This window comes from Nematolebias whitei, chromosome 1 (genome assembly GCF_014905685.2).
Source record: "Nematolebias whitei isolate Nwh7 chromosome 1, NemWhi1, whole genome shotgun sequence".
Lineage (NCBI taxonomy): Eukaryota > Metazoa > Chordata > Actinopteri > Cyprinodontiformes > Rivulidae > Nematolebias > Nematolebias whitei.
Window position 1 is genome coordinate 33,671,997 of NC_056498.1, and position 25,939 is coordinate 33,697,935.

The 25,939-nt window shown below is 40.2% G+C and overlaps 1 long non-coding RNA gene across 1 annotated transcript in view; it reads left to right on the top strand.

Annotated features, from left to right (window-relative positions):
- The first annotated feature begins 3,048 nt into the window (after nucleotides 1-3,048).
- Nucleotides 3,049-25,939, top strand: part of LOC119416662 — a 33,227-nt gene continuing 10,336 nt past the window's right edge. The window contains exons 1-2 of the long non-coding RNA XR_005187111.1: nucleotides 3,049-3,096; nucleotides 6,909-6,916. This is a non-coding gene — a long non-coding RNA (uncharacterized LOC119416662). The remainder of the gene's footprint in view (nucleotides 3,097-6,908; nucleotides 6,917-25,939) is intronic.

The window sequence follows — 25,939 nt, forward strand, 5'->3', positions numbered from 1 at the left end:
ATAGAAAACATGCAAACTCCACCCAGAAAGGAACCCGGCTGGGATTCGATACGGTGACTTTTTCCGCTGGCATCTCTACCAACTGTGCCACCGTGTCACATATCTGTGAATACTTTGTGTAATTTTATTCAATTTTGAATGGGAACCAACTTCACAAACAACAAAATGTTCATCATTACATTTACATTTAGCTCTGTTGTTTTCTTATTTGTTTCAATAGATGTTTATCACTGGTGAAAGTTTTGATACCTATACTGCTTTTCCATTCACAAGCATGTATGCTGTAAATGACGTTATCTCTAAAAAAAATAAAAGTTTTTTTTTTATATTTAATCCCCCCCTCCTTTATTTTTTTTTTTTTTTACTGGATCAGGAGCTCCCATATGGGTAATGTTTTTTTAGCAGCTGTTAAAATTTACCACTGACATGAGGAAGATGTATTTTTTGGTCGAATATATTCCTTTTCAAAGGTGTCAAATGACATTTAAAAGTGAGCAATAATAAAGTGACTGCCAAGTGCAGTAAACTGCTTTATGTTTCTTTTAAATACTTAAAAAAAAAAAAACTAATCGATGAAGAAACCAGGGCTGATGTGAGCCGTGGTAAATATGAGTCAAACTCCACCTGTGGTTGCACTAAAACTGAGCCTGGACTCCTCACTGGCAGGGCTTGACATTATTTTGGAAACGGCTCAGCAGGAGCAGAGCTGGAGTTCCGAAGCTGAAGCCAAAGAGTGGAATCAACCTGAAAACGTATCATTGTACAAGTGGTTTGTAATGTAATCCTGAGTTTTGTGTCCTGGTACACTTGAGGACTACAAGGAGTCTGTCAAAAATATACTGTGTTTGGTAGCAATAGATAATACAGCACGGTACACACTCGGTAGAAAACTGATACTTACAAGTTGTCAAAGTTCATGCTCAATAATCCATGATCCAAATCCAACAAAGTTTTCAGGTCTGTTGGACAGTGTTTTTTTTATTTTTATTTTTAGAAACGTTTTGTCCTTCATCCAAAGGACTTCATCAGTCCGAGAAGATGCAACAAACTCTGTCCCTTACTAAGTACTTACCTGATTCTTATGGGGTTTGAACCTGATACAGCATACGTACCTGAAATGTACCTCGTACCAATGGTGACTGGCTTGGTATGAAGCCACTTGTTACCCTGTACTAATCAGGTACATAACAAGTACTCATGGAGTATTTACTAGCTACTTAATTTGGTACCTTCCTGGTACATTCCTGGTAATTAGTAGGTATATATGGGCCTGTACCTAATAGTTACAGGACACATTCCTGAAACATGCTTGATATCTACAAGGATTAGGTTTCATTACAAGACCTATTAACCTGTACTTACTGGATACATACCTGGTACTATCAAGTACATAATAAGCATTTATGGAATATGTACTGGCTACTTTATTGGTACATTCCTGGTACTTAGTAGGTACATATATTTAACTTGTGAAGTAAATGCCTGGTATGTATCAGGTACATACATACCTGGTACATGTAGGGTTCATTCCAGGTACTTGCGTAATAGTTAATGGACAACGACATGCCCGGTACCTACGAGGAATAGGAGTATGATTGGGCTGTATTATGAAGTGACTTGTTACTTTGTTCTTACTGGGTGTGTATTTTGTATTTATGTGGTATGTACCAGGTACTTACTGGGTCTGTACCCAATAGTTACAGGACACATTCCTGAAGCATGCCTGATATCTGTGAGGATTAGGCTGTATTACCAGGAGACCTATTACCCTGTACCTACTAGGTACAAACCTGGTACTTATTGGGTATGTGCTACTTTTAGGATCTGTACTTCATATTTACTGGGTACATATCTGGTACTTAAATGACACTTCCCTGAGGCATGCCTGGTACTTACAGCTTACTGATACAGGGCGGCTGTGGCTGAGTGGTTAGAGCATTCGTCCTCCAATATAAGATTTAGGGGTTTGATTCCACCAGCAGCCACATGCCGAAGTGTCCCTGGGCAAGACACTGACCCTCTCATTGCTTCCGATGTGTGTCCCATCAGTGTATGAATGTGATCTGATTATTCTCTGTACAGGTATAGTAGAGTGCTGTATGAATGGGTAAATGAGAGCACAGATTGTAGTGTAGATCTTTGAGTTTCATGATAAAATAGAAAACCGCTATACAAGTACAGTCCATTTATCATTTACCATTCACTTTCAGAGATTAGGCTAGAATAAAAGTGACTTGCTACCCTGTACTTACGGCGTACATGCCTAGTACCTATAGGATATGTACCTTGTATTTACCAGATATTTACACAATACATTCCTTTAATGTTGGATAGAAATGACTTGAGAATTTGGAACCAATACTCTCTTACACCTACTGTTATTTGTGTTGAAAGTACCATTAATAATTTATATTTTAAATTATCCTTTCAACACAGTTAGGGTGAAGAGTTTCAACTCAGTTCTTTGTTCACAGCTTAACTGTTGTAAATGTGTCAGAGTGATAATTTTAACTTTTTAAACTGTGAACGCACACAGTCTAGCGAAGAAAAAAAAGACTCAATAGTTGATAGAACAAAATAGTCTCAGTTGGTAGACACAGGAAAAACACTGAACGCTTGGAAGTCAATTTTAGAAAATGACTGTCCGAAGCTTTCCATCTCTTTCTGTGGACTACCTACACACAGTCAAGTTTTCAGCATGTAAAACCTGGCAACGCGTGTAATTGTTTTTACTCCCCCAGCTGAGCTTTAACAGCAGGACAGTGTTGTCTCCCTCTCACCCACACACAAACGCAGACAAAAAAAGGCAACAGAAAAACAAAGTTGAAATAAACAAGCCGAAAACAAGGGCACTCGTGCTGAAAGTAAACCGTAGCTTCAATTACCGCAGCTCATATTTTAGTAAATACTTAATAAACAGTAGAATTACGAATAATTTAATGTCTAAATGCTCTTTTTAGTGGTCTCCACTTCTTTTATGGGGTTGACTGTTAACGGATATGAACATGAAATCATCTGATCACTGACTAAACGTATTTCTTTATGTTGCAGGACCTCCCGGTAAGCGAGGAAGAAGAGGCCGTGATGGAGAACTGGGTACGTAAGTTTGTAAATTGGCCCAGAGATCATGATACATGTTAATCTGGGAAAGGGTTGGAGAATAAATCAGGATGACATCAGCAGTTTTTCCTGCTTTTCCGATTGTTTTATAATGCACCGGCCAAATTAGGTGGAAGATGTCAAACTTGTGGTCTGAACTTGTTCACTTGAGATTTAGTTGCTAAAAAAAATTAAATCATTTTCTTAATAAAACAGAGTGAAAGTGCAGTTTGAAAAATAAGTGATGTCGAGTATTATTGAAGCCGACGTCTGTGTCTATACAGACTCTGTTTGGTTGCCCGCAACCGGGATTTTAAGAAATTTATTTTTATCATAGGTTAGTTATTTTAAATGTACCTCAGGTTAATGAAGTCAAATGGAGAAAACTGTTTTAAGTAAATCTAAAAGGTATAAGACAGAAAATTATCCCTCACTGCTTTGAAGCTTCAACTAATACCTTCACAATCCAGATATTTGTTTATGAACAGAATCACCGGTTGGCAGTCTAAGAGGCAGATTGTCTCTGTATATATACGCCCCTAGAATCACCATCAGTGCAATGCCTCTTAATTTGTAATGGCTACTAGCAAGCAATAGTTGTCATGAAGACCAAGGAACTCTCCAGAAAGGTCAAAGTTGTAAAGATGTATAGATCAGTGTTGGGTTAGAAAATACAAACACACCATGAAGCCTGAAAATCTCGATGCTTCAATAAATCCATTTATAGGAAATAGAAAGATGACGCACCACAGCAAACCTTCCAAGAAAGGGTCGTCCACCAAAACTTAAAAGGGGCATTAATCAGAGAAACATCCCAATCATAATTATGATGGAGCTAGGGGAGTTCCTATGCAGAAATGAGAGGAGCTAAACAACAAAGTCCATGCTCAATAATCCAGGTATACGATCCAACATTTTTCCGTCAGGTCAGTCAGAGAGGAGCTACTTTACGGTTCATTTATTGTGGACTTGCTCATCGCGGTTTTTCAAAATAAGATTGGACAAGACACACAATTGGTTGATTGATGGATGAGCCACACGATTGGCATGGAATTTTTATTTAAAATACATTTTTTTTAAATATTATATAGCACCTGTTGCATCTTTGTGCTGCCCAGAGCTGCAGAAAAAGCTTCCTCCTACACCTTTATGCTGCCCACACTGCAGGATAAACTTCCTGCTGCAGCTGATCAGCTGTTCACCGTTTAGAGCAGAGAAGTGGGTATGGCCAAGAGCGCTTGCAGATGGCAAAGAGCAGATGAGACAGTGAGCTGAAATCATGACATTCTGTGCTCTTTAAGAGCGTTTAGTTTTAGAAACATTGTTTAGAATATTGCAAGAGTGTGGGAAGGATTTAAAACATCTTTATGTATATATATATATATATACATATGTATACATGTGTGTGTGTATGTATATATATATATATATATATATATATATATATATATATATATACTTTTGTGTGTGTGTGTGTATATATACATATGTGTATGTATATATACAATACATACAATAAAATGTATGTGTGTATATATATGTAAATCAGAATCAGAATAAACTTTATTGGCATTGCACCGAGATACGAGAATATGTACGTACAGTCGTCCGAAAGATATATATATATATATATAATTAACTACTACTTGTACTTCTATTCCTACTTTGCGGTTTTTCACTTATCGCGGGTCTTCAGGGTACGGATCCCCAATGATAAATGAGGGACTACTGTATACCATTCTAAGCTGCACAGATCTGGGCTTCAAAGAATATTAGCCAAGAAAAAAAAACATTACTAAAAGCTAAAATGTTTGGCGTTTCTTTAATAAATGTGGCAGAATGGGCTATGATTGAGGACAATACCACGCCTGAGGCAACTCTACCCTCACCCTGGTGAAATTTAATCCTCTGGTACACGCTACAGTTTACTCTGATACACAAAACTCTCCTGAGTGAAGTCAACAGGTTCTGCAGCCAACACCTCCAAAACCGAAACCATGTCGCCTCACCACAAATTGAATGTACAGCAAGGACATGCGACTGACAGGGAGCTGCCACCACACTCCATTTGCCTGATGGTGAAGGTGATAATAGGCTCTGGAGCTTGTTAGTTTCTGAATACAGAGAAAAGTTTGAAACCAAAGTGTTGCTTTCGTAAAAAAATAAATAAAATAGACAGCAGACAGAGCAAAGTGTGTGTGTGTGTGTGGGGCGGGGACCGTCTGGATTGCCAGCCTGGGATTCAAACTCTGTGTCCATGATGGCAAATAAATACTGCCCAGAGCCATGACACTTGTTTAAAGTCAGAGACATGAAACCTAATTAGTTGAGGTTTGTTTCTGAGGATTAAACTTTATAACATTTTGATCTTTCCAAATAATTTTGCAGTCTTTTATGAGGCAAATTTGAAGTGATTCACTGTTCAGAGACTGGTAAATGAAGTACCAGACAGAACTTCACCGTAATGGTTGGCTGCGAATGTGACGTACCGTCAGGCTTTGTATGCGTTGAGCTTCACTCTCAAATAAACATCCATCGTTCCAGCGTATTTCAAATGGCACCATTGTGTAGAGACACTTTATTTTCTTTGCTCTCTGTTCAACCAGAACAAATGTGGAGAATGTGAATTGACTTCCTCTTGACAAATCAATCGGAAACAAGCAAACGGTTGTAGCCACTCATGATGTCTGGCCTGGAGAGGCTTGGTGGTCTATTGAGAGAAGAAAACAAGAATTTACTGAATTGCCAGGCGTCTGTGTTCTGTGGTTACAACTTAGCTTTCTAACGTAGATGAATGATGCCGACAGAAGACGTGCTTAATCCTTGTGAACAGATCAGAACATCCGAAGTAAGTTTTCAAAATATTTTGAACGCTGAGGGGTGGCGTCCAATCCATGATTCACTTGAACCAAAGTTACCGTCTCTAAAAGGCAGGAGGAAGCCTTTACCCAGACGTGAAGGGAAGTGACGGAAAGACAAATAGGAACATGACACGGCGACGTTGACCGATGCGTTAAAAAAATGAATGAAATACTTCATTAGGATTTCCAGGGACACGTGGAAAGGAAAAATGTGGCATGTCTGTTCAGGATGAATAGTTGGGGTTTTTTTAAGAAGGAAACACCGCAGTGCCAAAATACTCTAGCGCTTGGTCAATTCTGGGACATGTCAAGGGTTTCCTTAAGTATTTCTTCTCGTATGGATAATCAAGGCTTGTTGGGTGTCTGCGCTCACAAAATAAGCAATTGATGTTCAAACTGAGCATCTTAACCTTATAGTGATGCAGCAGGGTCAGGTTTTTATAGAACAAACTTTTCTTTACATGATGTCTTTTGGGGAAGAAAAGGCACCGTTGAAGGTCTGGGACAGCTCTTTGTGCCATCTTAAAGCTTGACAACGTCCTCAGCCGTAGGAGCAGGGGTATAAATCTTAACGTTGAACTTGTAAGAGGTAAAAACCAAATGTCTTTTCTCACAGCTAATGCAGCTGGTTACTGTTGAGCCAAAAGCTAAAGACCTGCTATCTGCTGGGTTCTTGGGAGGACTAAATTGAGCCAGCAGAGTCCTTTGAGCAGAAGTAATTGGGGAAATCGTGTCACCTCACAAAACCGTTTGAGAATTTTTAACAAGCACCCAAAACCACGATGCAATAAAATCAGAGCCACTTTAAAATGTGACTGCCAGACCTGATGCCTGTTGTTTCCCCATGGGTGGAAAATGGATAACGGGTTTTTGTATTATACGTCACAAGTCTTTATTTTTTGTTAAATGGGAAACCACTAACTGTGCATTCTTTTCTTTTTCTTTCAGGACCTCCTGTAAGTATTCCTGGTTCATTTCTTCATTTAGGATACCCCATTGAAGGTAAAAACTCATAGGGCACTCGTAAAGGCAAACCTTACAAGATGAAGGGGTCCAGTTGTAAACTTGGTGAACAAGCAATAGTATACAACAGTAGTCTTTCTTAGACAAGTCTTACCACGCACTACAAATAGGTTATAACGATGCATGATATTGGATTTTTGCTGATATGTTAACTTATTTGGCCGATACCGATATTTTTAAAATACTTTCCTTTGTCAGAACATAGCCCTCTTATTTGGGCTTGTTTGCTACAAAAATTGCATAACAGCTGTAAGAGCTGATGACATATGTTCAGTAACAACCATACTGTATGATATGCATAGCACTCTAACTTATATTAAATGAAAAGTGTTAAATGTTGTTTGTTAGCATTACTCACCTGCGAGGCTGTCTCACTTGTGGGGGCTTGTTCCAGGCTCCTAGCTGCAGTGTGGGATCCTCTGCACTCCTGCGCATGAAGGACAGCCTTTTTAAGATCAAAGTTTTTGTCTATCCGTTGTGCCTAAGACTAATCATGCTAACGGGGCTAACACTTGACGTCCAAATATCTGTGGTAAAACTCACCCAAGTGCTATCGGCTATTAGCTTCTCAATGAGGTCAGAAGTGGTTTGCAGCAGAGTGCGACGCAGCCGGGATGAAGATCAGTTCCTCCAAATCTGAGGCCATGGTTTTGAGCTGGAAAAGGGTAGAGTTCACTCTCCGGGTCAGGGAGGAGGTCCTGCCCCAAGTGGAGGAGTTCAAGTATCTTGGGGTCTTGTTCACGAATGAGGGAAAAATGGAACGCGAGATCGATGGGCAGATAGGTGCAGCGTCTGCAGTGAAGCAGGTGCTGTACAGGTCTGTCGTGAAGAGAGAGCTGAGTCAAAAGGCGAAGCTCTCAATTTACCGATCGATCTACGCTCCTACCCTCATCTATGGTCATGAGCTTTGGGTTGTCACCGAAAGAACGAGATCTCTGATACAAGTGGCCGAAATGAGTTTTCTCCGCAGGGTGTCTGGGCTCTCCCTTAGAGATAGGGTGAGAAGCTCGATCATCTGGGAGGGACTCAGAGTAGAGCCGCTGCTTCTCCACGTCGAGAGGAGCCAGTTGAGGTGGCTCGGGCATCTGTTTAGGATGCCTCCTGGACGCCTCCCTGGTGAGGTGTTCTGGACACGTCCCACCGGGAGGAGACCCAGAGGAAGACCCAGGACACGCTGGAGGGACTATGTTTCTCAGCTGGCCTGGGAACGCGTCGGGATTCCCCCGGAGGAGCTGGACCAAGTGGCTGGGGAGAGGGAAGTCTGGGCCTCCCTACTTAGGCTGCTACCCCCGAGACCCGACCCCGGATAAGCAGAAGAAAATGGATGGATGGATGACATCGGAAATGACGGCTTGTAACTTGAGTAAGGCTACGTCAGAAAAATATCTCAGACTGGGGACGATGTAGCGAGCTCAACGTAGTCCAAAAATCTTCCAAATCCGACATTCTCACCAATGAAAAAACCTCCCACACCACCGACATTTTGAATTTTCCTCTCCGCCGTGAGATCAGGTAGTCAGTCGCACGTGACATCATGTTGTGCTGGTGCTGCAGGCATCCTTGTCATTGGGTTGTCATACAAAAACAGCGTCTTTTATATTGGTGAGTTATTTTGATGGAATGGCCGATGTTCGATATTTAACTTTAACGCTAATATTGTCCAATACCGATACCATGCCAATAATATTGTGCTTCCCTAATAGGTTGGATTATATTAATCTGCTGAATCATTTAAGAGTCTCACCATTTCTTCATATTTGCTGCATTCTGAAGGTTTTAGGGCCAAAACCTTGAGGCAGGGGTTATGTAGATATCAGCACACTTGTGAGAACTATAAAAATGTACAGACATCTCGGTTTGCTGTCTCGTTCCTCTTTGCGTCTTTTCTTGGCTGAGTCTGAACCTTGTGTGCACAAGTTCAGCAATGATAGAATGGTGGAGGTGATTATGTGTGTTTTAGAAGGTAAGCACTCCAACAAGAGAAGTGATTAAATAAGGTTTTATATCTTTGGCTGACAGCTTTGTTATGCAACTCGTTCAGCTTGGGTTTCGCTTGACTTTATCGTTTGCTTGAACTGTAAAGCAGAATTAACCTGAGCTTGGAGCTTCAAACTTGAACTTACTTACCATTTAATGTCTGTACTTGTTTAATCATCAAACTGATGGAGTTTAATGCAACTTTTAGACTTGACTCGTTTTATTATTACAACGATTGGCAAGGAAGTTTGTTAGCGAAGGTGAACATTTTCATTAATTCCTCAAGACACTGACTTTACTGCTTTAGAACTGTATCACCCACCACCATGAACCTATATCTGTGTGTTTGTTTGTCTGCCTGTTGGCAAAATATCCCATAAACCGCTGAAGGAATTTCAATGAAACTCTCAGAAAAGAACCATTTAATTTACATCTCCAAATGAATAATTGTTCAAGTTGGACACCACAACTAATTGACCTAAGCAAATACATAAATGTCTACAGCTCCTTTTTTTAAATGGCAAATAAGCTAAAACTTGGTGTGGTAGTAGGTATGAGTAAGGGGATTTGGGGGTGCAGAGGTTAGAGAAGGCAAGCCTGTGATCAAAAGGATTCAATTCAATTTCAATTCAGTTTATTTATATAGCGCCAAATCACAACAAAGTTATCTCAGGGCACTTTACAGAAACATTCACATACATAAAAGCCAATTAGTAAAGTTCTCTATCTAAGGAATCCAGCAGACAAGTTGAATCTTGGCTTCGTTGCAGTCTCCCATCCTGAGCAAGCACAGTGGCAACAGTGGAAAGGAAAAACTCCCTTTAAAAGGAAGAAACCTCCAGCAGAACCAGGCTCAGGACAAGCGGCCATCTGCTTTGACCGGCTGGTTGAGAGGACAGGAAGGAGAGACAGACAAACACAGAATGGTAGGTCCAGGTATAGGTCCAGTTGTACCTGAAAGACAAAAAAAAACACATGTTAAGGATAGAAAAAATAATTACATATGCAAAACAGGTTGAGCAGAGTAAGTAAAGACGGTAGTAGAGTGAAAATTGTGGTCAGTTTGTCCTCCAGCAGTCTAAGCCTATAGCAGCATAACTAAGGGACAGCTCAGGAAACCCAAGCTGACCCTAACTATAGGATTTAGCAAAAAGGAACGTCTTAAGCCCAGTTTTAAAACTGGATAATGTGTCAGCCTCACGGACAGAGATTGGAAGTTGGTTCCACAAGAGAGGAGCCTGATAACTGAAAGATCTGCCTCCCATTCTGTTTTTGTAAATTTGCGAGACGACTCAGCATGAGGGAATCGTTGGAGCGCTACCTCTAGCTTTTTAGTTAGCTCGTCTGTATTGTGCGCTGCTAGCTTAGTGCTATTTTGGTGTCAGTGCCAGCAGTTGTCGATGGGCGGGTGTTGATTCGGGAGGCAGGGCGTCTTGCTTGTATAACGATAGGGGAAACACTGCCCTGGCCCTAATTTGTTATTACAAGCTGGGGATTCAAAATTTTTTGTAAGGTAAACCATTTTCACCTGCCAAAATTCCATGCTCAATAATCCAGGTATAAAATCCAACAATTTTCAGTCAAGTCATCTGAACGGTTTCTTTTTTTTTTTTGTGCTGAGATGTTTCACCTTTCATCCAGAAGGCTTCATCAGTCTGAGGAAACAGTAAACAAAACTGATTCTTCCCCCAACAGCTTACTCCAAAGTGCAACAAACTAGTTATGTTGGTGCTAAGATGGTCTCTGGGGCACGCGCTCTCCTTCGGTGCCCTCCCTCTCCCTCATTGACAGTCATGTCAAACTGGTTCAAAACACCAAAAGTCCATGCTCAATAATCCAGGTATAAAATCCAATTTTCGGTCAGGTTATCTGGACGATTTCTTTTTTTTTGTGCTGAGACATTTCGCCTTCCATCCAGAAGGCTTCATCAGTCTGAGGCGTGCCCCATAGACCATCTTAGCACCGACATAACTGTTTTTTCCCACTTTGGAGTAAGCTGTTGGGGGTGAAGCAGTTTTGTTTAGCGTTTCCTCAGACTGATGAAGCCTTTTGGATGGCACGCGAAATGACTCTGTACCAAAAAAGAAACCATCCAGATGACCTGACTGAAAATTGATGCATTCACACCAGCCTTCCCCTTCATTTGCTCCAATTTGGGCCCTTGAGCAAAGCTCTTAACCCCAACCCCACTAGCTGCTCCGTGGGCATCTTAAATAGAAACCCTCTCCTACACACATGTGGGCTAAAGTAGCTCGGTATTTGCGTCAAGAAGGACATCCGATGTAAAAACAAGTTCGCTGGCTATGGTGAATCCAGCCAGAAGAAAAAGGAAAAGAAAAAAGGTAGCCAAGAGTCATCCTCAACACAGATCGGGAACTAACAGACCACGAGAGTTTTTCTTTAAAACTTACATTCAAGTCAGTTTTTTATTTCCAGATAAGAGCGGCTTGTTTTTATTTGGGGGGGGGGGGGGGGGGATATAATGAAATCCCGTGGTTGATTCTTTCACTTACAATTATTTTGAATGGCTCATTGTGACCGGTTTTCTTGCAGAAATATCAGTAGTCAAAATATATCATCAAAACTACGTAATCCCATTATTGCTGCCTTTCACAAATGGAGAAACTCATACCTGATCTGTACAGACCGCTGTTTCATAACATTCCTGCTTCCTTCATACCTCCCTGCCAGCTCCCAGAACCTGCAGAGATTATCTCACCTCATTACGCTGCCTGGCGATCACAGATCCACTGCTCAGAACAGATGGAAAACTTCAGTCCCCCAAAGATGAAGAGAAACGCATACAGACACATAAACAGCAGGGTTGTGACAGTTTGTTTTATGGTCTCGTCGAATGGGCACTGCGTGTCTGCATACATGTGTGCAGCTTTCTTTATAGCCCAGAGGCAAGCGTGGCTGGATAGGTATAATAGCGTGTGCCGGCTGAGCTGTAAAAGTTGTAAGTTAATCCTCTGAGCCTTCTCAGACACTCGCTCATAAGGTTCTGGGATGTAAGTAAGTGCAGGTGGTCTTGCTTTTAGACCACTCAAAACTAGGTGTGGGGCTTTTTTTTTTACCTTGTGATTTGATTCGATTATGAGTCAGAGGCCTGCTATGCAATTTTAAATTGAATATTTATCCATCCTTAATATTAGGTTTCTTTAAAAAAACAACCAGGAGGCAGCTGGTAAACTTAGACTGTTTATCCAAAACACATTGAAACTCAAACACAGAAGGACAAATACAAGTTTACTAATTGAAATGACTACAACTTACTTTACATAAATAAACATTAACATAAGCATTTCCATACCAAATAAAGAGTGTACAATAATGTTCTGATACTCAATAATTATTGATAATCAATAATAATCTTTAGTCAGACTGAAGAAGTCTTTTGGATAAAAGACGAAACGTTTCAACAAAGAAGTTTCCATCCAAAGGACCTGACTCAACATTATTAGTGTACAATAATGACATTAAAAAACCCTTTTAATCACACACTGCTGACCAACATTTAGTAGAGATGCTAACATAACTTTGAAATTGCCAAAGAAAAGCTAAATGTGATTAGCTTTGTATTTATCAATAGAAAGGTATACACAAACCAAGTATTTCAAAGCCATTACTAAAATGAGAAGGGGGTGCCAGGCTGTTGTGGCTGTATGTGGTTCTTCCACATGCTACTGAGGCCCATGCTTGATGAATAAATTGTTTACTTGCTGATACGTTTTGTTTCTTTAAATTTCAATCATACAGTCCATTAAACAGCACTGAACAAGGATCAGTTGCAGAATAATTTATTTGTCAGAGAAGATTTGACATTTTTTTCATGGATTCAACCCACATACTCAACTCTGCTGCTCAACCCATAAATGCTTTTTCCTAACAAATGTGGCACAATTTAGGGAGAAATAAACAGGCTTTCCAGTGGTATGAGATTTATTGCCACGAAGCATTGTTACACCACAGAACTAATCAACCAAACACATGTCCTCGTTTTTAGTGTTGAGTTAGATTATAACCCCTACTCCGGCTCAAAACTAGAATAAAGTCTAAGATGTGTCACTGAAATGCTTGTATGGGCGAAGTTTTTGAATATGTGAGTCCACATATCTTTCGGTAGGCACCTCTAGAACAAACTTTTCAAGCAAGGTTGTAAATCAAGAGCTGACAATGTTCCAATTGTGACTAATATGCCACTCTCTGAAGTCATTATAGGTAGTAAAGACTATAAAAATGTAGTAGCTGACTGAAATACTATGCAGACAATTTAAAAACAGGTTTACTTGAATTCTTAAATCTGGCAACAACTCTCCAAGCTCTCACCAAATCTGAAAGAGGCCGTGCAATAAGTGGTCTCATGTGGTTTCTCATTTGGTATGCCCACCCGGTGGGATGGCAGAGGACGCGTCGCTATAAATATTCAACAGATTCCACTTTGACTCAGGAACACTGCGCAAATTGTACACAGCTTCCCAGAGTCCAACAAACCGACCGCTGCAGAGGACACGTCATTGCGAAGCTGTGTGACCTCAGTGTGAAATTTTGTCACTAAAGAGTGGGAGAGAGGGGGAATGGGTTGTAGAGACAGAAAAAGAATTGGTTTTCTCAATCAAAAGTGAAAAGTATAGATCAGTGGGCCTCAATTCTGGTCCTTGAGGGCCACTATCCTTCATATTTTAGATGTTTCTCTGCTTGAACACACATAATGTGAATGAATAAGTGGTTAACAGGTAGGACTTGAAGACATGCTGATATGGATTTATTTCCTCTGCTGGAGCTTTAGGCCCCCTTCACACTGGGTGATGACCCTTCCATGTTGTAAAAAAAAGTTACCAGATCGTGGATTGTCTTTGCAGGGTTTTGGTGGAGTTTTCAGATGGATTTTTAAGAATACAATAGGCTCCCCGTTACTCGAAAGAGGTCTTGGAGCCATTTGTGCACACTCGAACCTTCTGTAGTGAGATTGTAGGGTTTATCTGGGTGTTTGCTAATGCTAATTAGATGTGGTGTCCATCTTAAGTCAGACTGGCATCCAATTAATATTTTTAAAAGTCATCAAATCTTTCCAGAGTTTCAATAGATACAGTATTTTGCTGACAAAGTTTACTTCAGTCGTTAATGCCAAACGTTTTCAAAACAGATTTTAGCCCTTGGAATATAAGTTATAAATGATTCCCAGCCACACCCACACCAATCTTTGGCTCAATATCTGTAAAACTGACTTTCAACCATTCAAGGTAGACATTTTGTTAACAGACAAACGCAAAAACAATGTTGTCCGCCTTTCAGCGTTAGACCAAAATAGCCATTTCTAGCTCAAGCTCCTGTCTTCTGGACCTGATTCCAGAGGAAGACTCTGCTTCTTTCTGTAGTTCTGAAACTTCTGGAAGCAACAGTTGACACATACTGAGAACAAGGATTTTATGGCGTGGATAAAAAGACAAAACGGCTCTTTTAAATAAGAGGCTCGGTCATTGGGGACTTTATACGCAACAAGTAAGACTTTTGAAATGTATTTACCGGTACTCTAAAAATGTACAAGCAGCCGCTGTAGAGATGGCAGCACAGGAGAAATGTGATCTGTCTTGGCAGAACCTGTCTGTTCTTTGGCTGCGGTGCTTTGGATCAACTCTAAGATTTAAAAAATAAAATAGTTTGGACACCGAACTGAAACAACACTACAGTAGTCAACTTTACATGTGACAAATTATTTGGCCTGGCTGTGGAACAGGATGCTCATAATTTAGGAATATTACAGCGATGGTGAGCTTGTTTAGGTGAAATAGTGGCACAATTATCATGTCTACTTATTTTCTTCTTCTTTTCTCATCTTTCTGGGACTAGACGGGTGGTTCATGGCAGAAATTGAACCCCGCCGCTGTATGAGCACACCATTTAGTACCAGCAGAGCATGAAACACCATTCCAGAGGCTTTACTCGCACACCACTGAATGTTTTTTGTTTGAACAGACTGAAGGCTTTAAAACCAGGAGAGTCTTTGCCATGTTTGTGTCTGTTAGTTTGTTTGTGAGGCAAATTTATAATGAGCCACTGATTTTAGTGAAACTCAAGTCTTCATTAGTTGTTCATCTACAACTGATAAACTGTTTTGGAGTCAGTCGAATTCAAGATGGCCACCACAACCAACTGAACTTAGGAAACACAAAAATTGCTAGAGTTTAACTAATGCTAATTATACTGAGGTAAAACTGGTGTGGTAGTAATGAAGAAAGATTCACCATTATGGGCGTTGCATCAATTATATGTGAAGGGGACGTGTCCCCCTCACATCTAAAATTTTTTTATTTGGACCCCCCCACCCTCACATTTACCATGAAATATTAGTTCACCCAGCTCTGTTTCTATTTCTTCGTGAACAAATCCATTCCACTTGATTAATAGGAGAATACTCAAACCAATAAAAGTCCGCTCTTGGTTTTCCTGTTCACCTACAACAACTCACAACACCCTATGAAGTGTTTCCCTGAAGTCGCTTGGCAGGGCGCTCATCTCTTTGGGATTTTTGTCCATGGAGGTGGGAGGAGGAGGGGGATACACCTCTGTGTTGTGATGTTGTGAATTAGCTTAGCTCTATGCTAGTGCCGGCAGTTGCTGACTAGGGTGAGGGGTGAGTTGGGATGCGTGAGAGAAGCAGAGCGCTTCATCTGTACGTCTGTATTGCCCTTCTAGCTTAGCGCTATGTTAGTGCTGGCAGTTGTCAAACGTGGGGAGGGGTGGGAGGCGGGTTGTAGGATGCGTGAGAGAAGTGGAGCGTGCTCTATTCACACAAGGAGAGCTGTTGGTCAGGTTACTTCTTCTTGTGCCTTAAACTGTAAACTAGTAATTGAATGAAGTGTTTACTTATGTAGGTAAATGTATATCTTTCACAACCTATTAAAATACACCTGAATGCAGGAATTCAAAATTTTCTGGGGGAGGACACCCAGACCCCCCAGCAGTGTGTCATCCACATATTACAAATGCTTCTGATGCCAGTGTTCACCACACATGCTGAATGCTACAAAGGGCACAATGTCAAGATCGAACAAATGTGAGACCCTGATCACGTTGAACCAAGGGTTAGCTCACAAGTTAGTGGAACGAGATATACACAGCTATAGTGCGTTGGTTTAAAAATATGTTGTTTTTTTTGGATTTTGTCAAAAAATTATGAATAATATAAAATTGAAAAAAAAAAAAAACTTATCTGTGCGTCCTTTGAAGAAAAAGCCCAAAATATAATCTTAAAGAAAGTTTTAAATCACTTTTCTAAGCGGTACCAATAACTAATGATGATTTTGAGCAGAAAAGCCCTAAATGTTTTTTACTTTCCCTTCTCACTTGTGAAGCTACTTTCAATATTAGCTGGGAAAACCATAGTTTGAGGTTTCCTCTTTTAAAAACTTTAAATAAATCCTCATAAAAATATGCAAAATATAGAATTAGACTGATCTTTCCAGGGGTTATCCTGATTTGCAAGACAAATCAAGGCATATATCTGGAACTGCTCATGATATCTAGGTATCAAAGTAGCTTAAATAACCAGAGATTTGAATGTGTTCAATTTACTTTGACCAAACATGACTTAATCCCTGATTTCATGTGATGGATTAACACAAAATGGCTAACTTTTTCAAAATTTACGGATATTAAGCTAAAGTTTGATGCATTCCTTCAAGGAATGCATGCATAAGTCCTGGATATCTTTAAAAAAAAACTGCTAAAGTCCACTTAGAAACTCCTTTCTGCTGTGTGTGGATTCTGAGAGTCGACCAGCTGCAGCACAACATGAGCTACTGCCTGACTTGAGTTGAAGTAAATAAAGCAGCCTGTCCCCCCGCATCTGTATTTGACATGTTGATTCCACCTCCCTGCTTCATCAGCTGAGATTCCTGCGTCGCATTCGGAAGATGATCTGTCACAAGGTATGAATTATGCATCTGCGGTGCCGCGATTAGAGGCTGTGTGGCGGCGAAGCAGAGGAGCCCGGGCACCTCTCAACCCTTCATCCCTCATCTGATATGCACCGCAGCCTCCTTACCTGTTAATAAAACATATCCCAGCAGGACTTTGATCAATTCTGCCCCGCAGAGGAGGAGGAGGGCTTGGGAAGCCACTTTATCTCACTGAAGTTGAAGGAGCCTCTGCTTACTCGCAGGTTGTCTAGATTTTTACTTTCTGCTGAGTTGGGAGCTGAATGTCCCCATTAAGATGCACAACATTAGAAGAGGAGACTCGTCGGCAGCGAGCGTGAGAGTGAATCTGTCCGACGTTACGATGAATATCTTGGCTCATAAAATCTTGAGGAGGCCGACTGGCGCTGAATGTGACCACATTAAGGGTTTGACCTTTCAGATACGAGCTGCCGTCTCACGCTGCGCCCATCAGCTGAGGGTTCTTTGTCAGCAAATAACTCTCGGGCCGCAGGTTTACTCACCGCTGTATGAGGCAGTCAGTAGCATTTATTTAATGAGCAAGAAAACTGACAATTGCTCCTTTAGAGAGACAGTTCACACATTGTAAAATAAAGGTTTGGAGAACGGTTATGAACACTTAGTATCTTACCTGTTGTGGATAGCCCTTTGGACAACTTCAGTTTGGAGAAATTGTTTGGTTGACTGGATTGAAAGGCTGACGATTACAACGAGACCAAAAGCAAAGTGGATTGCTGCCATTAGTTCAGCTATGCAGATTTTTAATTGTCCATTTTCAGCATGACTCGCTTCGACTCGACTTGGGTCTACACGGTCTCAGTGTTTTTTTTATATAACTTGTGTGAGCAGGATCGTCATGGTGCTGCAGCCTGAAACTTCTATCCCAGGCAAACACAACACAACACAGCAATGGCAAATACCGGTAAGTGAAGTAAAGCTACAAAACACACACCATCCTCTGCCACGGTTTCTACAAATGCCGTGATCGAGTCGAGGCCACCTTCCTTATGCCGGTCGAAGCCCATAAGCAAGCAGCCGCACCAGCTCTTTGGCCAACAGTGTTGTTTTTAAAGTGCTTTATAAATAAAGTTGTATTAACAAGCATGGAAGCGTCTGAACTTCATAATACCACTGTGTGAGGTGTACTGCACCAATAAATTATTTTAATTAAACTAGAGAAATTGTGTTTCCTGTGAATATGCAGTGTGATTGTTTATAGCTGATAGATTTTTAATGACAGCAGTTTAAGAAGTTGAAACCAGGCTGACGTTTCATTGCTGAACCAGGAAGGCGAGTTGAATTTGAACAGCTGACATCTGCTAAAAGCAGAAAACAGCAGAAACACGGCAGAAATGTAAAGCTGACAGGAGCAGAAGTGTAGCAAAAATGAGCAGAAAAAGCTGAAATAGGCAGAGAGAAGCTAAATATATTACAAAAATTCTGAAATTTGTAAAAAAGATATTCAAATGAGCAACAACAAAAAAAGAGTTAAATTTAGCAGAAAGAAACAGAAAAAATAAATATCTGGAAAAGGCTGATAGGAGCTGAAAAAAGCTGAATCAAAACAAAAGCTGAAATAAGCACAAAAAAAAAAGCTGTGGAGTAAAAGATGTGAAAAAAAAAAAGCTCAATTTTCAATGAGTAAAACATGGCATAAAAGGCCACATATTTTTTTAAAAAAAGTAAAATTTGCACAAATACCAAAAGTCATAGCACAAATGTCCTGAATGAGCTGAACATTTTAATATATGAACAGCCGAAGTAGCTTAAAAATTGCACAAGTTATGTACCAAAAACATCAAGGAGATAATTGGATCTACATATAAGCATCCACACTATAAGAAAAATGAATTCTGCAGTTGCAAGGTTTTGAAAAAGCTCAAGTCAACTTTATTTATAAAGCACATTTAAAACAGCAGCTGTTACCAAAGTGCTTAACAGCAAAGTCAGCGGGAGTATGATGATGATGATGATGATCTGAGTTCATTGCAGATGAAGAATGACAAAAACAGAAAAAACAATCACGGTGGACGGCAGGCGCCATCTTCCCAGAAGGTGGAATTTTAATTATTTTTGAAGGAGACTCATGGCTGATGTCGCTCTCTGGACAATCAATGACCTGCAGTCTTCTGACGTGAAATCTTCAGCTTGACTCGGCTTGCTTGAAACCTTGGCCGAGTCGGTCCTAAGAACCGTGCTGGAAGTAGGTGGAACCACCTAATGGAACAACTTTCAAACTCTGACCTTTTCATATTGGAAGTTGTTGTAAGATGGCAGCAGTTCACTTTGGCCTTGGACTAGCCGTCGGCTCCTCTTTTCTATCCACATTAAACTCTTATTTCTTCAAACTGAGGTTGCTCTAAAATGTATATACCACTGGTAAGATGTTCAACTGTTCATAACCTTTTCACAAAACTTTAGGGGAAGTCTGAGATTATCATCATTGTATGTTCCCATAAAATGGCGACATTAGTTCTCTGCATTTAACCCATTACACCCGAGATACACCCAGGTGGTGCAGTGGGCAGCTATGTAAGCGTCCTGGGAGCAATTGGGCATTGGGTCTTGCTCAGAAACACCATGACATGGGAATGATTGAGAGTCAAACCACAGCTTTCTGGTCCCATGTCGGCTGACCTACCTCTACCCCATCTCGACCCCCGAGATGGGGTATTTATTTCATACAATCTAAACTATTCCTTTAATGTGGCTTCAAATAGAGATCTTTAAGTTAACTTTTCTCCAGTTCACATCACATTTTTAGAAACGTAGTGCTGCGGTTGTGTGGTTCTGAGTGAATGAATAAGATGTGGAAATATCTATACATATTCCAACTGGAACATTGTCCATTATTCAACATTTCACATCCACACCAAGCTTTGATTTTCTGGGTTAGAAATGTACTTACACATTACAGGAAGAGAAAATTAGACCTAAATTGTTCCACCTACAACATAAGTTAAATCTTTTTAGATGCCCCTACCCTCCCCCCACTCCGTCAGTGGGAACTGAACATCCCGACACTGCTCTCGTACGACCAATCGCACCACCGCTTTCATTTCACTCCGTTCCCACAAGAACATCCAACATATAACAGCAAGCAGACGCACTCCTGAACACACACGCACACATTAAAGCCATTTTCTGCCAGCTAATTGTGATACACTGTGGATATGGGAACCAGATGCCTTACCCCCCCCACCCCCCCCAAGTCAGTTTTCCAGTGTGGTTTTCTTATCCCCGCCTAACCTCCACGTCCAGATTTCCCCAACCTCTGTCCCCCCCCAACAAGCACCAGCCACTTGTGGTCATCCATCCCTGCCCAATCTGCTCTGATTACTTACGTCCCTGTTCGCCATAAGTTTCTCTGCTTGAAGGAAAGGTCCCCAGGGGCCCACGGTCATATGACTGACGGTTCCCATGCAGAGCTAACAGATTGAGGTGTGCGTTCAGATGGATGGACATTTTTCACTCTGTTGTAGGTTTGTGTCCATTTGATTATGTGAGTTTTGTAGAAGGTTTTTCTTTTTATTATTATTGTCATACACTCGTCAAAAGATGGACTAATTATGGTGTAGTCTCCGTCATTAAACTGTCACTTGTCTGGGCCATAACTTCTGATACATTCAAGATAATTTAACAAAACTTGATACAAATTTGTACCACTACTAGACAGCGTGTCACACAATCTTTTCATCACCTCAGACCTGATGTCAAGGTCACAAATCAAGGTCAAAGGTTATACAGGGTCTTTGCTTTTTCAGGCCCTTGCTATACTTTGTAGTATAATAGTTTGTCGACAATCGTTTAGTTTGTATGCAGTACACTTGTTGCTATTTCTACGAGTGCACGGCTGCTTTTTCATACTAGTATACAATTTAGAAATGTTATGAGAGCATATTTTCCCTGCTCCAAAAGAATAAAATAAAAAATGTAGCTTGTAGAATCCCTTGTGTAACCAGGGTAATTTTTCCAATTTCCCTTTAAATTTTTCCTAGTTCCATTAGATTAACTTTTTTCTTCTTCTTTACTATTATATTTTTCTGGTTAAAATTAGGTTCCCAAAAGTTATTGTTATTAGATAATTATTAATTTTTGTATTTGATTTATTTTACCAATTTGAAGATTGATTTAAGAAAGTCCTCCTTTCCTTAATTTTCTTTTGTTTTATTATTCTGTTCTTGCCATTCTGCCAAAAAATAACCACCCAAACTCACACAGTGACTTCAGACTTGTAGCCTTGACATCACATGCCATAAAGTTGCTGGAAAGGCTGGTCCTGAAGCATGTCAGATCAGTGGTGGAACCATGCCTGGACCCCCTACAGTTTGTATTCCAACCCTACACTGTGGTATTGATCACACCATCATATACCCGCTGCACAGAGCCTACACGCACCTGGACAGGGCAGGCAGCACTGTTAGTCATGTTCTTTGACTTTTCTAGTGCTTTTAACACCATAAGCCCTGCTCTACTTTGCAGTAAGCTCCTGGACATGCAGGTGAATGACTTGCTGGTCACCTGGATCAGAGACTACCTCACAGGTTGACCATAGTATGTGAGGCTGCAGAACACTACATCGGACACCATACTGAGCCGCGCAGGGGCTCCTCAGGGGACGGTCCTCTCGCCGTTTCTGTTCACCCTCTACACCTCAGACTTCAGGTATCTGAATCTGGACTAAAAGTGAAAGATTTCAAAAAGTCTAAATCAAATCACACATGTCTGATTTTAACTGAGATAGGAACTAGTAAGTTTATAAGATCCAGTGTTTCCCTTAGGTTACTTGACTTGGCAGGGTGCTCATCTCTTCCGTGATTTTTCGACCAGGGTGTGGGGGGAGACGGATCAGCGTGACATAGACGGAGCGCTACCTCTGTAGCTTTTTAGCTAGCGCGTCTGTATTGCACTCCACTAGCTTTGCGCTATGTTAGTGCCAGCAGTTGTCGATGGAGAGGGGACAAGTTTGGTAGGCAGGGCGCCCTGTTCTTTTGACAGGGTGCTCTCCTTGTATAATGGTAGGAGAAACACACGAGTGTCAAACTCCAAATTCTGGATCTGAATGCTTGTGAAGGTAAAATTACAGCAACAAAACATTTAACAGCTGATAGTTGACAAGTTGTAATAAGTGATAATGCAGGAATGAATATCATCTGCTGCCTCGTGTTTGAAAGTTTTAAACAAAAATCTCGTGATCAGTTACTATTCAGAGTATGTGTTGCAGATGACTCTCAGCTACTGCCACACCAAAGTGTAGCTCAGTAGCTGTGAAAAAATGATGGAGTTGTTGCCATTTTTGTTTGATCGTGTCAGTTAGTTCTGGCATTTGTCTTGAATACAGGTAATTCCATATTTTTATCACCTGTGAATGTGTATCACCTAATGTTGATTTTCTGAGTTCCATTAGCGTATGTCCAATGGTACAAAGTATATTTTGCTAACAGACAGGTTTGACACAAACATTTACCACATGTTCTGCAAACGTTTGCTATGATCGGTTTGTGCTTGGAGTATAAGATGGAGCTGACAATCAGCTGACATCACACCCGATTTTAGATCTATTTGTAAAATTGATCAAGTAACAAGCAATGTAGTGCTTGCATTGATTAGCTGTGGCAGCCATTTTGCATCAAGTTTACAAAAGGTGTAGATGTGCAATGATTACCGATACTTTGAGAGTTTCATTAGAATCCATCCAGCAGTTCACAAGATAGTTTGCTCTATTATTCAGAAGAATTATTCATTTATTATTATTCAGAAGCAAAAAAGCATATTTTTGAAAGTCCCTGAATTTCTGTCAGAGCAGCCAAGTTAAACTGGACTCAGACTTGTGTAAATCATGACAGTTTATGTATTAAACCGTCTGAAGTGTGTCGGCCATAGTTGGAACTTTCCTCCGGCCCTCCTCCTCTTCGTGGCAAGCAGCACTCCTCACCTGCTCCCTATTCACTTCTCTGTCAACACTCGGTGCCTGGAGGATCGCTTTGTTTAACTTCCTCCGTACACACATGTTTATTAATGTTTGTAGCCATGTGAGAGTCGCGTACGCCTGGAAATAATGGGTTGTAAAAGCGGTAGTCTTTGGCCTGCGCTCTGAGATGCCAATGCCTAAGGGTGCAATGATTAGATCCATGTGGCCGACACTTTGGGCTTCAGAAACTACCGCCAGCCCATTTGGCTTAGCTTCTCCAAAGAGGATATGAGCTTCATTTGATGGACGGCTCCTCTGGACCGTCATAAGTTTGACCGGTCACTCAGATGGAAACTAATACATCTGCGTCCAGGAAGAGGTTGCATGCAGATCCTCCGTTCCTGACTTCTTTGCATCTTGTTGGCTCATGTGGATTGCTTCACAGAATTCTACAAGCAGCTTTCAGCCAAAACCGAACACTTTTTTTTCATCATGTCAACAACAGCTAAAGCTATGGATATGAGCCAGGCCCTTGCTTTGTGCAGTAAAGTCAGGCGAGCTCTGTCAAGCTGTCATCCATCATGTTTTCAGTACGTTATAGAAGGAGAGGAATGTGAAACCATTTTGAATTAGGCTGACAGAAATTGGGTGTTTTGCAACTTGTAATTTGGTGTAAGTGGTTCCTTGAATTGCATCGCAACAACACCAGTGTTGCATAGAAACAAATATCTACTTTCAGGACTAGAGCAAATCTAATTGGAAAATAAAGTTAATTCCTTCCTCAGTTTCATAATGATAACTATGTGTGAACAATGTTTTGGAGTTTGTCTCTTTTGGGTGTACACATTGTTTTTTGGGCGTGACAGTAGTCGGCCATTATGGTCCTTGGAAAAGCCCATGGAAAACAGCAAAAAACATTTACCAAAAGAGAAGTATTGACACTTTTTGTTTGATGAAACCACCAATGGCACGATGTCTCTGAAGCAAAGAGTTCCATCTTAATACAAATGTACCACATGCTGAACTTCAAGAATGTTCAAGGCTCTAGAAAGCTGTATTTGATGCTTTAGCTTTTTAAGCATTTTTGTTTTTAAATAACTTAAGTTTTAGATTGGGGGATAGGTGGCTATAAAATATAAACCAAACCAGTGTTTCCCCTAGATACCATGGCGGGGCACTCATCACATCCGTGATTTTTGTAGGTGGAGGGGCGTTTGAGCTGTGTGCTGTTTGTACCAACAGTTTTTGAGCTGAGGGGGAGGGGTTCATCGTGAGGGAAGAGGCAGTGTGAGCACTGCCTTTAGCTTTTTAGCTAGCGTGCCTGTATTGTGCACCACTAGCTTGGGGGTTGGGTGCGCGCATTTCGGTTCGATAGTCGAGGCATTCGGTTCTGTTGATGGGGTGGAGCACTCCGCTTGTTTAATGATTGGGAAACGCTTCAAACTAGCAACATATCCAAATTGGGATTAAGATTAAAATAAAATGTAGATCAAGTGGGTATCAAAACAATATTTTAGACCAATAAAATCCAAAATTAACTAAAAAGATGGACTGACATCCGGATGGAATGAACAGATAGATGATGAATGGATGGGTTGATCAATAATCAAACTGTATTTAACTAATTAGCCAATAAATTGCCTTTTGTCCATTTTTAATGGACAGAGCTGTTTGTTTTGTACTTTTTTACTCATTTGCTTTTAGATTTCTGCTAGCTAACTTACTTTAAGATTGTCTTTAGCTTTTAGATTAGCTTACTAGAAAAACACAAAAGTCTAGTTATTCTAGTTATCTAGTGGGCCAGTAGATTGAATTTAGATTATTTATCTTTCACTTTAGCCAGATAGAAAGCAAAAGCTTTCTAAACAATTTAAAGGCATTCTACTAACTAGCTAGCTAACAGATTGCCTTGTGTGCCTTTCTACTTTTTCAACAGTTTTTCTTGGCTTGGCTTTACAGTAGAACAAAAAACTAATGACTTTTAAACAAATCTAAAAGTTATCTAATGAATTGATAGATTGAGTTTAGATTGTAGCTTTTAGTTTAGCTCCCTAAAAATCGAAAACTAACAATAATCTAAACATATTCTTGTAGTTATCTGATGTTTTTTTTGGTGCATTTTTACATTTTTGACTGATTTTCTGCTAGCCCGATAGCTCAAAAACTAAAGGCTGATGTAATTGTAAAATAATCTACGAGCTGTTGATTGTAGAACGGTTGCATGAATGAAAATCAGTTCAACAAGTTTTATATTAACAACTGTTGAAAACTAGCTGAATAAAGTTGGTTGTTTACAGATGTATTTAAAATAAAACTGCCTTGAAACTATTAACTGCCAAAAACTGCATGAATTTCAGTATAATACAAATTGAGTTTTAATAAAAAAATTTAAGCTACAAAAAGGGAAAATTTGTATACTGTTATATTTGTAAATGAATAGTAACAAGTAGCTACTGTAAAACTATAACAAACTTTTAAACCGGATAAAATGTTGTAAATTAATTGACACTAGACTACTGTTAAAAAAAAAAAACATTAAAACTTTAACACTGACCAATATTTCACAATTTTTATACTTTAACTAGTATTGCAGAAGGCACATCTGTGATCTTTTTTGCTCAAGATAGTTTCCTCTTTTAATATAAAGTGATGAATGTGACAGTCATATTTGTAGGATGGTGTTCTGCATGTTGTTTGTGGGTTTGGCACTTATTCTCTTAGCTGTGATCATATTCCTTTTTTCCACAAACCTTTTGGTACTTCTCCCCTGTTCTATTAAAAAGGTGGCAGAGGTTTCCTCCTCTTTCTCATAACAAGAGCTCATTCAGGCTTTTCACAGGAGATCGTGGTCATGGTTTGGCTTAAAATGACAAGCTCTACACATATGTCCAGAAAAAAAAGGCTTAATCTTGATCCAGTGGTCTATAATAACCTCGACAATATCGTAAACACAGGATGTTCTGCTACAAATCATCTTAAGCAGGAAGTTGAGACCAGTTTTCCCAGCATTAACCAGCAGGATATGTAAGGCGTTCCATTCACTTTACATAAGTTACAGTAAGTGTTGAGTAATGAAAGTAATACCATTGGGTTACTTGGACAGACATCTCTTCTATTATGGCTTTATA